This window comes from Schistocerca americana, chromosome 2, assembly GCF_021461395.2.
Source record: "Schistocerca americana isolate TAMUIC-IGC-003095 chromosome 2, iqSchAmer2.1, whole genome shotgun sequence".
Taxonomy (NCBI): Eukaryota; Metazoa; Arthropoda; class Insecta; order Orthoptera; family Acrididae; genus Schistocerca; species Schistocerca americana.
In genome coordinates this window covers 977,941,286-977,958,352 of record NC_060120.1, presented here as the reverse complement: position 1 = coordinate 977,958,352, position 17,067 = coordinate 977,941,286, and the positions used below count along the sequence as shown (strand labels likewise).

The following is a 17,067-nucleotide window of genomic DNA, read 5'->3' as shown; positions in this document are numbered from 1 at the left end:
TACTTGAGTAGGAAGAGCCTGTGACGTTATATTGTACGCTTGCGTGGCATTCTTTTTGTCAAGGGCCGGCCGGTTCTAGGCGCTATAGTCTGGAACCGCGCGACCGCTACGGTCGCAGGCTCGAATCCTGCCTCGGGCATGGATGTGTGTGATGTCCTTAGGTTAGTTAGGTTTAAGTAGTTCTAAGTTCTAGGGGACTGATGACCTCAGAAGTTAAGTCCCATAGTGCTCAGAGCCATTTCTTTTGTCAAGACTGATAGAGGGACGCCATTAGACATTGATTTGGAAAGATGTGTAATAACTTAATCTGTTTAAATGTTTTGAATAGCGTTACTAAGTGAAAACTTGCATTATGATTTGTACTAAGCTTTCCTGGTATTTTATCCCATCCCTTTAAGACATATTCTGTTGTTTAAATATTATTCGTGGTGCAGAGCTGCGCTACGAACGAACGAGCCGCTGCCGCGGCGCATTCAAACTGCATTAAAGGAAATCAATCATACCGCAAAGAAGCGGGCCGGTAATAGTGAACTAAAATTATATATTTCAGCTTTCGGAATTGCAGAGGAGTGCAGCAGATTTTATGATGTGTATTACAGGTTGACGCGGGCTGCTGATAACATATTATTAACAGTGCAAAAAGATAATTTACCTTCACAACATAAAAGAAATCTTGCTGTGCGTAGTTCTGGTCTGGCAAACCTTATAGTAAAAACATCTTTTTCTCTGATAATAGTCTCATGTTCTCGTGTTAGTAGTGGTACTTATTGGTGTCTTACTGTTAACAAAAATCCACTGCAAAATTTTGATGTTGAACAATCATTGCGTACTGTAACATCAGTATTGATAACGAAATAATTTTCATTAGCCTTGTCAATAACTGTAAAGTCAGGAAGATAGGTTGAACTTTATGGCGAGTTACAGTAACGGAAAAAATGTTCCTTTAATAGAAAGCCAGATCCAGAACAATAAGAACATAATATATTTTGTTTTGTTGAAAATTAATGATCCAAAGAAAGTCACAGCGCAGCATCACTAAAAGGTATTTCGGGGCTCTTTTCATAGCAACATATTTTATCTCATACATTAGTTGTTACGCGAGTAATAGTAAAACAAAGGAAATAGAGAGCCAGGGAAACAGTCCTTGAGAAATCAACATATCGCTGGAGGCGTACCAGATTGTCCTCTGTTTTCCGATGTGCCAGCTTAAGCGATCTGTCAATACTGGCTCTTTCGAAGCGTTGCGAAATAGTGTTGCGTTGTGTAAGTCAACTGAGAAACAAATGGTACAAGGAGCATGTTTAAACGTAAACTTCTTTAAACTCTCCTTTCGTCAGTCCTTCTCACTCCCGTGTGTTATTCCCCGTCGGGCCAACTGCTGATGGGAACGACATGAACGCATCAGTGGGTTGCCAGTATCGACCGAGAAACAAGTGAACATTCCCCCGTCTCACGATCCCACTAGACGCGTAGACTATGTGATTCTTTTTCGGGCCGGCCGGAGTGGTCGAGCGTTTCTAGGCGCTACAGTCTGGAACCGCGCGACCGCTACGCTCGCACGTTCGAATCCTGCCTCGGGCATGGATGTGTGTGAAGTCCTTAGGCTAGTTAGGTTCTAGGGGACTGATGACCTTAGAAGTCCCATAGTGCTCAGAGCCATTTGAACCATTTCGGCTCCTCGCATCCCCTTGGAGACAAACCGCCTTCTTTCCGCAGAAGCACGAAGAAAGACTATATGTCGACAACAGTATCGATTATTGTACGAGAACTTTTCGAGCCCTGTCGGTCATGGAATCTGAACAGTACCGCACGGAATTAATTTATGTAGCAGTTTCGAATGGTTCAAATGGCTCTGAGCACTATGTGACTTAACTTCTGAGGTCATCAGTCGCCTAGAACTTAGAACTAATTAAACTTAACTAACCTAAGGACATCACACACATCCATGCCCGAGGCAGGATTCGAACCTGCGACCGTAGCAGTCGCTCGGTTCCTGACTGCAGCGCCTAGAACCGCACGGCCACTCCGGCCGGCTATGTAGCAGTGATCATTGACGAAATATAGGGAGAATCAGGTAGTCAATAAGGGAGCAGGGAGGATTTAAAAAAAAAAATACTATAATAGGTAAAAACTAAACTCCGTCCGAACAGGCCTTGGAAGGCCCAACGGTACCGACCGGAAGCCGTGTCATCCTCAGCCCAAATGCGTCACGGAATGCGGATATTGGAGGGCGTGTGGTCAGCACACCGCTCTCCCGGCCGTGTCAGTTTACGAGACCGGAGCCGCTACTTCTCAATCAAGTAGCTCCTCAGTTTGCCTCACAAGGGCTGAGTGCACTCCGCTTGCCAACAGCGCTCGGCAGACCGGATGGTCACCCAACCAAGTGCTAGCCCAGCCCGACAGCGCTTAGCTTCAGCGATCTGACGGGAACCGGTGTTACCACTGCGGCAAGGCCGTTGGCCTACAATATGGCAGATACCGGGAAATGCGGAAGAATACGTTACCCCATCGCCACCCGGCATACAGCAACCAACCATAGATGCCACAACGGGCACTGGTGTTTAACCTTCCGCAGACAATTGTAGTCTTCTCGTTTTCATATGCCGCTATTGTCAAGAGTCCCGTAGAAGACACCTGGGACGAATTACAAGTACCGTAAGCATACTTAACTCGGCACGCGAGGGCTTGCATAAGAGCATTCACTGGAGAAGAGTGAGTCCGCTTGCGTCACCTGGACGGCACGGCATTGGCCTTTTTAGCGCGCCGTTACTGGAGGCCGCGACGCGCGGCAGATGCGCCGTCTCTGGAGCTGAAGGCTGCCGTAGGCACGGGAAGGGGGAGGGGGATCTGGACGGCCTCCAGTGACCCCGCAGTGGGCGTTCCAGGAATGGTCTGCGACCGGTTTACCTGCCGCGGCGCGACCGCTGGTCCAGCTACTCGCGCCGCCTCCAGTTCGCGCTTTCTGGTCGCTGAGCACAGCCGGTGCAGCTCTGTCAAAATCAGCAGGCTAAGTGCCTTCACAAGCCTACCACAGATTACTCTATGAGGCCTTGTACCATCCAAGGCTGACTGGAATCCCTGCCAGTGTGGCAGCAACGTAGTAAAGGAGATTAGCGTTTAATGTACCGTCTACGACAAGGTCAGTAGAGGCGGACACACAAGATCGGCAGCGTCCACATCAAGCTAAACAACAATTTGCCTTTATAATAGAGTTAGAGAAACCACAGAAACGTAAATGTGGTTGGCCCGACGGGGAACTGAACCCCAGTCCGAGACCAGTGTGTTAACAAGTGGCCTATATCGCTTTGTATGGGCTGTTGTATTTATTGAGATACACTGCCATGACCAGTGACCACCACGAGACTGGATGCCGCCTGGTGGTATGGTGGGGACATGATGCACTTAGGGAAGTTGTAACACCTCGGTTCAGTTTACAGTGATAAAAGCTATAGAAAGAATAATTTAAAATTAAGAATAGAATTTTTAGAGGGGAAAATAGTGTGGAATCAGAGTTCGGTAATTGCAGATCAAAATTATAGTATATCAGCAAGTAGTTTAACGTCTAAGTACAGCAAAGCCACGGAAGGCAGTGACGTTAAACTCTTGTAATGGAAAACCTATAAAAAGGCCTGATCGTCATTATTGCCGCCTTTTTTCCTTGAGTGTTTCGTTAAAGCGCGGGGAACCCGTGTCAGTCAGCGAGACAATAATTAGATTGGACTTTATAGTGTTAAGATTCACAATAAACTGTTAGAATATTACGGAGTTTAAAAGCGATGTAGTGTACGATCTCTGACTGTTGGTAGCAACGGAGTATTAAGGGGATTTTTGGACTTCAGTGTTAGATTGGAACTTTACGAACATATAGACGACAGATACGAGTTAATTCAGAGGTAGCGGTATTCAGATATTAACGTGTGGACTTTTGAAAGTGTCGTGTGCCGTTAGTTGCGAATCTGGACGTAGAGCGCGTGCATATCGGCATTTGCGGACCATTTAGATTCCTCCAGGCTAGGAACCTTTTAAATAGACCATCATCCATCACCATCTTAATCCTTGAATATAGAGTGAAAGTGAAATACAAGAGTGTTGTACTTATTTCATTTACCTAGTACTAATCAGTGAAGGTTTTACGGGACCAAAGCTATTCAGCAGTAAGTCAGCACCATCTAGCGGAAAGCGTAGGCATTAACTGACACGCTAACTGAAGTGAACGTTTACGTGTTTTACGGACTGCTTAATATGAACTTTGGTGACTCCTTGACGTCCCCAATCCCTCCGAAAGGTGGCGCAGGCTGTCTTAATAATAAAAGGGGAGAGTTTTAGCCGGGAAAATTACTAAATAAAAGCGTTATTTACAAGACTCGCAGTAACAGCAAATCACAAGGCCCGCACCTCATCGGAAAGTCGTCGCTATCACGCCGGGAAGTAAAGCTGGATAACCTACCGACGGTACGTATCTATGAGCAGACGTCTACGTGGAGTACCTAAAATGGTAACCACAAGAGAGTTGGGGGATGCTTCAAAGTACACTGTTCACTCACATTAATGTGACCATCTGTCGAAAGCTTGAATAACTTCCTTTTGCAACGTCGATGCTGTGAGACGTGCTGGGAGAGAGTCAACGAGGCTCTGGAAGGTACTGGCAGGGATGTGGAGCCATACCGATTCCAGTTTTTGAGTGTCTGAACTGGCGTGTCAGTAAATTACACTAACTATGAACTAACAAAGGTAACACTGACATTATTCGTACTTCTGCAGCTGCTGCCACTAATAGTGATAACAATAATAATAAAAATAAAAGTAGCAATGTTAATACTGACAATAACTATGACATTAATAACAATAATCATAGTGACAGGAATAAACAGAACTTACGCTTGTACAAAATAGAAAAATAACGAGTTGTGGGAAAAGGAAAATTAAGGAGACTGCATCGGCTAAGAATACTGGGAAGTGAGGAAGATCAGGTTGGCAAAAGGGATGCACAAGGGTAACAAGTGCGTTAGGGGACAATGGTAATCCTTTGCGTACAGGGACAATGGTAATCCTTATTCCTGCTTTAGCACATATGTCATTCATTACCTGTAATCTGAAGCTGGGGATATTATTTAGTTCTCTAATATAACGCGAGAAGTTGTTCCAGAGTGCCGTCCGAGGTGGCCGAGCGGTTCTAGGCGCTACAGTCTGGAACCGCGCGACCTCTACGGTCGCAGGTTCGAATCCTGCCTCGGGCATGGATGTGTGTGATGTCCTTAGGTTAGTTAGGTTTAAATAGTTCTAAGTCTAGGGGACGCATGACCTCAGATGTTAAGTCCCATAGTGCTCAGAGCCATTTGAACCATTTTTTTTATAGTCGATGAGAGATTTGTGGGCCAGTATCCATTCAAAAAAACAGAGGGTACGGAAATTTCTGCGCTTGTCTGCACGCCGCCAGGACAGTTGAGCATATGATTGTCAAATGTGATCAGAGAGTCGAACACAGGCATTCGTAACCAGTTCCTAACGCCCCGAGCTTTCCTGAGAGAGGCCTTGCAAGATAACACCCCTGTAATCAACAACTAGACCGGCAGATGGCTACACCTTGTTGATCGGAACTGGTGCAACCACCTAATACATGAAGGGAGAAGGGGAAGAAGAATTATAAAAAAACTGACGGGGTACGTCGAAAAAGTTCAAAGAAAGGCAGCACGTTTTGTATCATCGCGAAATATGGGAGAGAGTGTGACAGAAATGATACAGGATTTGGGCTGGAAATCATTAAGAGAAAGGCGTTTTTCGTTGCGACGGAATCTTCTCACGAAATTCCAATCACCAGCTTTCTCCTCCGAATGCGAAAATATTTTGTTGACACCGACCTACATAGGGAGAAACGATCACCACGATAAAATAAGGGAAATCAGAGCTCGTACAGAAAGATATAGGTTTCGTTCTTTCCGCGCGCTATACGAGATTTGAATAATAGAGAACTGTGAAGGTGGTTCGATGAACCCTCTGCCAGCCACTTAAATGTGATTTGCAGAGTATCCACGTGGATGTAGATGTAGATTAAGCGGTCTAGACGCTTTTATTCAGTAAAAAATGTCTCATTTGTTGGTTCTATGCCACTGAACACTTTCGGTATACACGATACGCCATTTGTCGGGGTATGGTGAGCCCCACTTTTTCCATCAACGCCTCCGCGACCACTTGTTACGTGAAGCAAACGACTACCAGTCTGTGCGTCGCTTGACCCCCCCCCCCCCCCCCCCCTTCGGGTTTGCGCCGGCGCGGAAGAAGGGGTTCCCTCCAATAACAGCGTGCTAATTGCGACCCGCCGCAGAGATCCGCAATGAGAGGTCCTTTGCAACGCGTCGCTGGCCCATAAAGCGAGCACGGATCGGCGCTGCCACTGCAGTTATTGGGATCTGCAGTGGTCATTACTGCGCGCGGCGATTGGATTCCGCTGAGAGAAGGGGTGGGGGTGTCGGCGAAAGGGGAGGGGGAGGGGCGGGGCAGGACTGCTGTCTGCTGCCGCGCCGCTGACGGAATTCTGGGCGTGCATTTCTGCTCTGAAAGTTTGTCGGTGGAGCTCTGGTTCACCCCGTATAAATCACGCCAGAACAGTGCAATAAACACTACCCTTTAATAGTCAAATACAACTACACTATTCACAACGGCTAAAGCAGGAGTAGCCAGTTTGTATTAAACAGTGTTACTGTTCCACGTATACATTCCAGTGACTCCTCCCCCCCCCCCTAGTATCTCCCCCCCCCTTTTATGCCCATAAAGTTCACGACTTCCTTGCAAATCGAAGACAACTTCGTAATTTGGCAAAAAATTTGACTAAGTAAAATATTGCATATCAAGGAAGAAGTGAAGGTATTCATTCACACTGTAAAAAACGGAGATAATATGTTTAATGCGATAACTGAATGCAAAAGCTCAAAATTCTTCAGCAGCCTCCAGCAACTTCTAATGCAATGCGTTTAAGGTGTGCTCAAGTGGCTCTGAGCACTATGGGACTTAACGTCTGAGGTCATCAGTCCCCTAGAACTTAGAACTACTTAAACCTAACTAACCTCAGGACAGCACACACATCCATGCCCGAGGCAGGATTCGAACCTGCGACCGTAGCGGTCGCGCGGTTCCAGACTGAAGCACCTAGAACCGCTCGGTCACACCAGCCGGCTAAGGTGTGCCACTGTGAAACAAATGACAATCAAACTTTCAGCAGCGCGAGTGTCGCTGAAAAGAAGCGATAGTCGACAGTCATCTACACACTATAAGGCCACCCTATTGTACGAGGTATGTCCAAAAAGTAAATTCCGTTTGGTTATATAAAACAAACGTGTGCAGATACAGAAAAAATAGTTATTGTACAAAAATCTACAACTGTTAAACTACTTTTTTACATAGCTTCCGAAATTTTGTAGGCACTTGTCATAGCGTGGCACAAGTTTTTGTACGCCTTCTTCATAGAAGGTTGCCGCCTGCGTATTCAACCATGTGTAACATGGGGCTGTAAGGAGGATGATCAAACGCGTCCCAGTGAAATTCCTGTAAGAGTTGTTTGGTCACATTCGAGGTCAGGCGTTATCGTGGAAAAAAACACCACCTTTTGACAGTAATCCTCGGTGCCTTTTCTGTATTGTGCGGAGCAATTTCTTAATGGTCTCGCAGTAACCATGTACATTGATTGTTTGGCCTCGTGGTAACAAATCAATCAGCAAAATGCCTTATCTATCCCATAAAACGGTGCACATGACTTTTAGAGGTGTCAAGATTTGCTTAGACTTAACCATCGTTGGGGATGAAGTGTGCCTCCATTCCATTGAGTGCCCTTTCGTTTCAGGGATGCCGTACGATACCCAAGTTTCATTCCCCGTGACTATTCGAGAAAGAAAACCATCGCCTTCTTCATTGTAGCGTGTCAAAAACTGAAGTGCACTGCTAATCCGTTGTTTTTTGCGTTGTTCAGTAAGAATTTTGGGTACCCAACGTGAGCAGAGTTTTCGAAATTTCAGTTTTTCACTAACAATTCCATGAATTATTGATCGTGAGATTTGCAGAACTTCCATAGCAAGTGCACTAAGTGTAAACTTACGGTTGTGCTTGATCTTCGCTTCAATTGTGTGAACCAGTTCATCAGTAACCACAGACGGGCGTCCACTTCGTTCTCCATCGTGCACTTGACACGTCCTTCATTGAACAGTCTGACCCATTTTCTAACCACTGAATCACTCATTTTGTCCGTAAACCTCGCACATTTGCCGATGAATTTCCTTTGGTTTAACTTTCTTTGCATTTCTGCAGATCTGATTTCTCATGTGGCGGCGTTTTCAATTACGAATGACATTATAAAGAAGCACTACAAAGCACACGTCGGCAGCAGCGATCTGAAAATGGCGTCATGTGTTCTCCTTGATTCAGAATAACTGCCGCTCATGCTCGGAACTGCGATCGTAGCGCTGCCGCGGATAAAAATAGAAACAGAACTTACTTGTGGACGACCCTCACATTAAGTATAAAGTGTGTCCTAGGAGGAATGGACCAAACTCATGGGTGTGACAGCAACGATATCCGAAGTAAAAAAGTATAGTAAACATGGGCTCTAAATGCATGCCTTAAGAGCTTCACTACTTCTTCATCTTCGATACTATGAAACAAATCTCTTCTAACGCAAGCTCATTGATTTCCATATTTTGGGAGGGGATAATATGGCCCAAAATACTGAAAAATTGTCTAGTAAACATGGGCTCTAAATTGCATACCTTAAGAGGCACTTAAACAGTAGAAGAGACGTGTTTCACATTAGCGAAGATAAACAAGTGCTCGTATTGAGCAATCAGTTCAGAGCCCACGTTTACTGGACATCTCTCTCTTATTATCGTCCATACCGCCACCTCTCACAATATGGAAAGCATAGAGCTTGCAGTAGAAGAGATTTGTTTCACAGTATCGATGATGGACATGTGCTCATAGTGTTAAGGTATGCATTTTAGAACCGACGTTTACTAGACTTCTTGGCTTCGAATGATGATTCCTATCATATCCCTGAACACTGAACTTTATTCGTGGGACACCCTATATACTCTTTACACCTATGTAGAAAGCCGGCCGAGTGGCCGAGCGGTTCTAGGCGCTTCAGTCTGGAACCGCTCGACCGCTACGGTCGCAGGTTCGAATCCTGCCTCGGACATGGATGTGTGTGATGTCCTTAGGTTAGTTAGGTTTAAGTAGTTTTCAAGGGGACTGATGACCTTAGATATTGAGTCCCATAGTGCTCAGAGCCAACGTATGTAGAAACGTCTGATGCAGTGAAATACGCCCAGGTCAGTGTCAGACTAAGCACTACAATAATGTGATGTTGCACAACACTTCCGCCAGTTTGCAAACGAAGCGAATCAAGCTTTTTGAGATCATAAACGTAAGTGAACAACTGACATATTAAAGGTGTATCATACGATTATCGCACCATAACAACTGAGCCGTGGCGACTCGGTTTTACTACCTCTGGCACCGGTATCGATAGTCACCTCCCTTGTGACTTATCTTTGGTTTTGCTGGTTGAGGTGTGGAGGCTCGGCGCGGCGGAGGGAGTGGTGAACAGCACGTGACGGATGGGGGAGGCACGAGCAGCAGTGCCAGGCGGCGGGGTTTGATTGGGCCGATTCGGGATGGACAATGCATGTACCCAATCGGATCGCCGAGCGACTTGTCATGTGTTGGGCAGCCGCTAAAGAAGGTGACGAAGGTCGGGCTCTGCTGACGGGGGCCTCCTGTTATTTGAAAACGAGTTAAAAGGATACTGCCTATGGATCTTCTGACCCTCTGGTTTAATTTTTAAAGGAAAATTGGCGCAATATTACTGTCTTGTTCAGTGAATAATATGTATTTGTTTGTTCTGCAGTATGCCTTGGCTTAAGAGTGGCCAATGTTTGTTAGTGCGTCTTCTTTGAAGCCACCTTATTCTATTAATTGGTAAACCGCTTGTGTGCACCTGCTTGGGGTGCGATTTTATGAATCGAAGTGGTAACACCGGTGAGTGGCACTGTACCCGGTGGTAATGTCATGGTACTGGGTATGAATTTGAAATCTAATTTTGATTCAGTAAAGTGTATTTATTCTAACCAACGTTGATGTGTTTTAGTCATATCTGAGTTGCGTAGGGCTACTATTCAGTGAAATTTTCTGCCTTGCTTAAGGGTTAAACTGCAACTACTCTGTTTGTACCTGCGCCTTCTTAGTTACATGTACTCGTTTATCATCTTACCTAGACAGAGGCGTATGTATTTACTGTGTACATCAAAATCCATTCTAATTATCTCTGTCAATCTTGGCAGTTTTCCCTGATCTGATTAAAAGCCTTATATATATATATTATTGGTGTTTTGCCATGAAAGAGCGCAGTTGGACTAAACAACATGACTAGTTCCTTTTGCTGCCTTCCTTGCTGCCCAAACTTCCCTCATTCACTAACTGTGTTTCTGTTTCCGGTCCTCTGTCCATGCTTCTTGTTGGCTTTGTATCTTCGGCTTCACCTTGATTGCCTATCTGGCTGCCCATATTTCTTTCATCTTCCGGCTGTGAATTTGCTTGCGTTCTTCGGTCCATTTTACGCCTGTTCGTTTGTCACAGTGTATCTCATGTAGTTTACTTTTCTTACTGATGTTTCTGAATTTTATTCTGCCTTTTATTGTGTCTGCTGTTATGTTTAGTTGGTTCAGGTCGTTTTTTACCTCTGCCACCCATTTGTTGTTTCTAGTGGTTACCCAGTCAAAGATCTGTTTGGCCAGTCTGTGTGGTGGCATTCTGTATAGGTGTCCATAGAATAGTAGGCTGCGTTTTCTAATCTTTTCTGTGATTGATCCATATTCCATTGTTGTTAGTTGCGCTCGGTTGCGGGGCTACTAATCGCTCCGATATATATATATAGTTTATTTAAGTTTGGCTGTAACTAGTTGTTTTATCATAGGTTACGAGTGGTATTCTCTTTGCTTATGGGAGGCTCATCATTCGTGAGTGTATCTCGTTATTGTTTGAAGGTGCTACCTCACGTGTGATTTATGTTCAGCTGATTGCTAAACACGTGAGTCTACCTTGGTGTTTGCAGCCGTGACTTCTGGGCCGCTACTTTGGCGGCATCCTGCCCAACGCCCGAGGTATAAGTTACTGCCGCGGGAGGACTTTGCCGCTTCGTCTGCCATACCCAGCAAATGTTGAGTAGTTGTCTTGGTCCTTGGAGCTATACCTGCGTCGAGCGACTGCCGCGAGGGTTGTAGGCAGTGAAATTTGGCGCAATTAGCCCCTGAACTTTGTAAATTACGATTCAGATTTTATTTTTACTGTTATAAACTCAGATGTTTTGTGTTTATTGAATACTGTTTCCTTTTGCTTGAATACTGTTTCCTTTTGCTTTTGAATAGTGGTTCCTTTTACACTGTTTTACTGCTCATAACAAATCTTGCTAGTAATGTGCAACAATGTACTATTACACGTAGAGCTGTATAACGCACCACCTGTTTTTTTAAAATATCAGGCAGCAGGTGTATAAATATGCAATAAATGAAATGAAAGCCCCTTCCCTCCTAATACCACAATAGCCATTCCAACACCAGATGTTAGCCGGCCGCGGTGGCCGAGTGGTTCTAGGCGCTTCAGTCCGGAACCGCGCGATTGCTGCGATCGCAGGTTCGAATCCTGCCTCGGGCATGGATATGGGTGATGTCCTTAAGTTAGTTAGGTTTAAGTAGTTCTAAGTTCTAGGGGACTGATGACCTCAGATGTTAAGTCTCATAGTGCTCAGAGCCATTTGAACCATTTTGAACCAGATGTTAATTTAGATAAAGACACTTTAAGCGACATTTATCTGTATGCAAAAACGCTCGATTGGTAAATCTCAGAAGTTGTCACTTTATATGTCACTATAATTCTGATGGTTTTCGTGTTATTAATCTGGAATTTAATTGATCAGTGTATTTTTCTTAAACAAATATTGTTGTTGTTGTTGTTGTTGTCTTCCAGTCCAGAGACTGGATTGATGCAGCTCTCCATGCTACTCTATCCTGTGCACGCTTCTTAATCTCCCAGTACTTACTGCAACCTACATCCTTCTGAATCTGCTTGGTGTATTCATCTCTTGGTCTCCCTCTACGATTTTTACCTTCCACGCTGCCCTCCAATACTAAACTGGTGATCCCTGGATGTCTCAGAACATGTCCTACCAACAGATCCCTTCTTCTAGTCAAGTTGTGCCACAAGCTCCTCTTTTCCCCAATTCTATTCAATACCTCCTCTTTGTGATCTATCCATCTAATCTTCGGCATTTTCTGTAGGACCACCATTCGAAAGCTTCTATTCTCTTCTTGTCTAAACTATTTATCGTCCATGTTTCACTTCCGTGCATGGCTACATTCCATACAAATATTTTCAGAAACGACTTCCTGATACGTAAATCGATACTCGATGTTAACAAATTCCTCTTCTTCACAAACGCTTTCCTTGCCATTGCCAGTCTACATTTTATATCATCTCTACTTCGACCATGATCAGTTATTTCGTTCCCCAAATAGCAAAAGTCATCTACTACTTTCAGTGTCTCATTTCATAACCTAATTCCCTCAGCGTCGCCCGATTTAATTCGACTACTTTCCATTATCCTCGTTTGGTGAAAACGACGAACTCTCTGATATGTCTCCCTTCCAAGTGTTGATCTTTGATGCTTTCCTATCCTGAACCTGTTACCTGGGTTTCAACAACTGATGCGAAACTATTTCCATCCCACATATGTTGTGGTATCAGTCATAATAAATAACGAGGCACATCTCCTCATCTACAGACGACACCACCGGACGTTGATTTCTGGCCCACACTACTAAGTTTATTGTTTTAACACTCCGTTTCCGGCAACTAATTTAATTTTCTTTTTAACACACTGTTTTATGCTCATAAAAAATCTTGCTAGTAATGTGCAACAATGTTGTATTACACGTAAAACTGTATAACGCACCACCTGTTTTTTAAAATATCAGGCAGCAGGTGTATAAATATGCAATAAATGAAATGAAAGCCCCTTCTCTCCAAATACCCCAATAGCCATTCCAGCACCAGATGTTAAGTGACATTTATCTGTATGCATAAACGCTCGATGACCAGCAGAACATACCTGAAATGCGATGCAGTATCTTAAACATAAAATAAATGTGTCTGACAGCAGAAACATACAAATAATTATCTTGTATTTTGTTGATGGTAAAATCTTCTGAGTCGTTAAGCTGCGTCAAATTCCCCGTCACACTTTTCCAATGGTCACTTTTGGATCCTTGTACTGGGAAGGAGTGTTCAGTCAGCCGGCGGCACCATTGGAGCGCCGAAGAAGATCCCATCAGAGGATCGAAACGTGGAGCATGGAAGAAGAACGTGACGAAGCTTAACGACTCAGGAGAGTTTACCATCAACGACAAAGGCCACGAAAACCAGCAGACCTGAAGTTTTCCCGGTGTAATCAGTATTCCATGAAGTTCCGGAATTGCAGCCGAATGAGGTTGAAATCTTGCCACGATATTTCGACTGACAACCATTCAGCCGTCTTTTACACTGGAGACTGCCAGAATACGGAATGTTGTGCCACTGTGTCAAAACCTACAACTGACAGACCACAATCACAGTACGAGGAACGTGCGTTGAACTTTATCACCACTCTCACTTTTCGCAGCCCAGTAATCCGCCATAGCCGAGCACTGTTTCTGCACATGACATTCAGTGGACTATTCTGCCACGGAATTATTGGCCCCGACGAGATCTTTCAGGGGTTCATTTAATGACGAATTTGTGAAAAGACGTTTGGCAGGAGATCTTATTAATCGTGATGGCAGCTTTCAACTGGATAAGGCATCCGAACCGACGATTTCTTTAATATTTTTAGAAAGAAAATATTTTACGCCTAAATACACTTCTAGCGACAGTTAATTTTCTTATGTCGGTAGCTGAATTTTAACTATATGGACCCGCAATTAGATAGAGGGAGGGGGAGGGGGGGGGGGAGGCGGAGCTGAGCGGAGGGTGCATGCATCACCAGATGGATGCAACAGATGGAGCAACATTACTAGAGGGCGCTAAACTCGACAGAGGGCGATCATGTAGCGCAGGGGTTCCCAACAAAATTTTCTCGATGACCCCCTCATCGAGCATGATTGGTACCTTGTCATATCACAGTACCAAGTACCTAAAAAAGCCAAATTAAGAGTCTTTTTATACGTTTTCTATTTTTGGTACTTAGAAAAAAATTGACATATTCATTATTGAACAAGTATTGAGCTTAAAACTTTGTCAATTTAGCCATCATTGTTATTGTTAAATTTTTTATTATTGCTCAAAATCTTTGTCTACAAATCTGGGTGTTTAGTATAACAGACCCCTTAAAAAATAAAAATTGAGTATCATACGAATTTTTTTTTTTATTCTAATAGCATCTTGCGGACCCCTCTGGCATTGCTCGCGGACCCCTGGGGGTCTGCGGACCACGTGTTGGGAACCACTGATTGTAGCGTAACCCATGTGCAAGCGCCTCCACGTCCATTTTTCATATAAACTTAGCGACGTGCACTAGGCATCGCCCAGTGTAAAACACTCATCTGACGATGGCCGAATGTTTGTCAGCCGAAATATCGTGCCAAGACACCGACGTCATCCAGCTGCAATCCCGAAACTTCGTGGTTTATACAGTACATGTTTCGTCGCAGTGACAAGCACACATCTTCTGTAGCATTCTCCGAGAAAGTACTACAAACTCGTCAGTTGACCATGTTTAAATAATACGGGGCCCCAAAAGAGAGTCACCATCAATGCTAATCAGATGTGGAGGCAGAATCTTTGTTAATAACGTCAGTCTGCTGAGTGTCGTAATTTACGATCTGATCACAGTGAAACTGTGCCTCACCCGTAAGGAGCACAGTTGCACTTAAATAATGTTTAACACGTTGTTCAACAAACCATTCGCAGAATATACCCGTGTAAGGAAATGAGCTGGTGATAGTGCCTGTACATGCCTGTAAATATCCTTAATATGGGCAGCACGTACACTCGCCAGACAGTTGTGCCGTCATCGTGATGTGTTGCGCCTACTTGTCTTACGCTGACACTAGGGGCGTCGTCAACTGAATGAAAAGCTGCCTCCTCCATTTGCGGTATCGTCGTCCTTGTACGCCTATCACAGTCGCAAGCGGCGGTCTCAAACGTCCCACGCTATCTGAAACGATGATCGTTCTTCTGTCCTGCTGTAGCGACACTTGCCCTTCTCCGGGTAACTGTTAAGAAAGAGTGAACGACACGGACGACCACTGCAGCTCGTGTACTGAATCGGAGCTCTTTTAATGCAGGTAAACGCAGGATGGTGTCGATAACTAATAGAAATAAGCTTGCAGCAAGCTCCTGGATCTTGTCAAGTCGTGTATAAGTATTCAGGATGATACGGAACGAATACGTGAAATTAGCAGTAGACAACACGACTAAGGTCTTATTTTTCTTGCGGGGATTCGGGGAGTGCAGCGTGTCTTTTAAGGAAGCTGTATAGAATACTCCTGTTCGACATACATTAATACACTGCTCTGGTATTTGAAGTACTCAAAAGGTCGACTTGAAGGGGCAAGTCGAGTACTTTACTGGTCGGAAGTTGTGGATACAGTCCTCAACAAAGTGCAGTAAGTGTGGCAGGGACCTTAAACACGAAGTGTTCTTGTGAAACTCTCTTGGGGTGTGAAGGAAAGGAAGATTAGGACATAACGCCAAGATGTATGTAGAGAGGCTATAATTGTTGCAGCAAACTGGACGACAGCAATAAACAACACTGGCCACCATATTTTGTAACGTTAGGCGCATCCAACATTTAACTTAGGAAGATGCAACATACGTTGGAAAATCGTACAATTTTGTGGTCAAAATATAATTAAAAGTGTGTGTTCAGAGCACATTTGTATTAATTATAGTAACGAAAACAGCTGGAATGTCATACTTTAGCGAAATATCAGCGTCTTTTCTCTTCTATCATTTCTTATACGTGACAGTGACATTTTCCTGATTTCCACATCGTATATTCGTAATCTTCATGGTCTTCTGATAGTCAGGCAGACGACTTTATTAAAGAACACCTCACTAATGCAGTTAACGAGTCTCAGTGTATCGATAATATATCTGTTTGTTCAGAGTAGAATTCCGTGTTAAAAAATTCTATGCTCTATGTATGTGTGTAAACATTAATTACGCTCATCTTTATATATTTTTACAGAATTCTTTTGACAAAAAGGTTCTAACACAACGATAGGTGACCAGTATAAGGCGGGAACCAGTGGCGGCCTAATGAACGTAGCTATGTACGCTTATCTAGTCTTAGCGATTCTGGTAATTGCTCTTTTCCGAGAAACAAAAATCTTAACGCAATATGACATGACAGTCCTTCCTTCCATTAGTAATGCCGAAAGCCACATAAAAAGTCACGATGCTAGAACAAAAAACTCTAGCTCTCTTACCTGGAATCCTCGTCTAAAGTAACGAAGATTAAATCTCCGAATCGCGTATTAATATCTGTCGTATGTTTTCACTGTAAATACCAACGACCTACATAAATATATCTATTTGATAAATAGATAAGACAGAACTTCCTCGCGACACGTCATTCAAGTCAATAGTGTAGTACCTGTAAGTAAAAGTTATAAAGAAATCTGCAAAAATCTATATGGTAAGATACACGGGTAATTACACAAATGCACGTGTTTATATTATACTGAAGTCACCGGAATAATGCAACAAGTCGAACGGCGCAAACATCGCGCTTGAGCTGCCACAGTACACAACAGACGCACTTCTCACTGAGAATTATTTGCCGAAACGCGTAGTACGGGCAACAATTAAAGAAAAATCGAGACAGGTAGCAACAGAAGTTATTGTATAACAAACGAAATTGTACAGCTCCACGTTAGCACGCTATCGGTATCATCCAACACGACCTTGCAAAACGTGGCGGCGAAGTTGCCAATTGCCTTCAAATATAGCGGCGCCTTGGACATCCTATGTTGTTTATATAGGCTGTTG

At 44.0% G+C, this 17,067-nt stretch overlaps 1 protein-coding gene and 1 pseudogene across 4 annotated transcripts in view; both read right to left on the bottom strand.

The window, feature by feature from the left end:
* LOC124596250 (prolyl 4-hydroxylase subunit alpha-2) overlaps positions 1–17,067 on the bottom strand; it is a 345,289-nt gene that overhangs the window by 139,302 nt on the left and 188,920 nt on the right. The window lies entirely within an intron of this gene.
* LOC124597719 lies at positions 2,344–2,461 on the bottom strand (annotated as a pseudogene).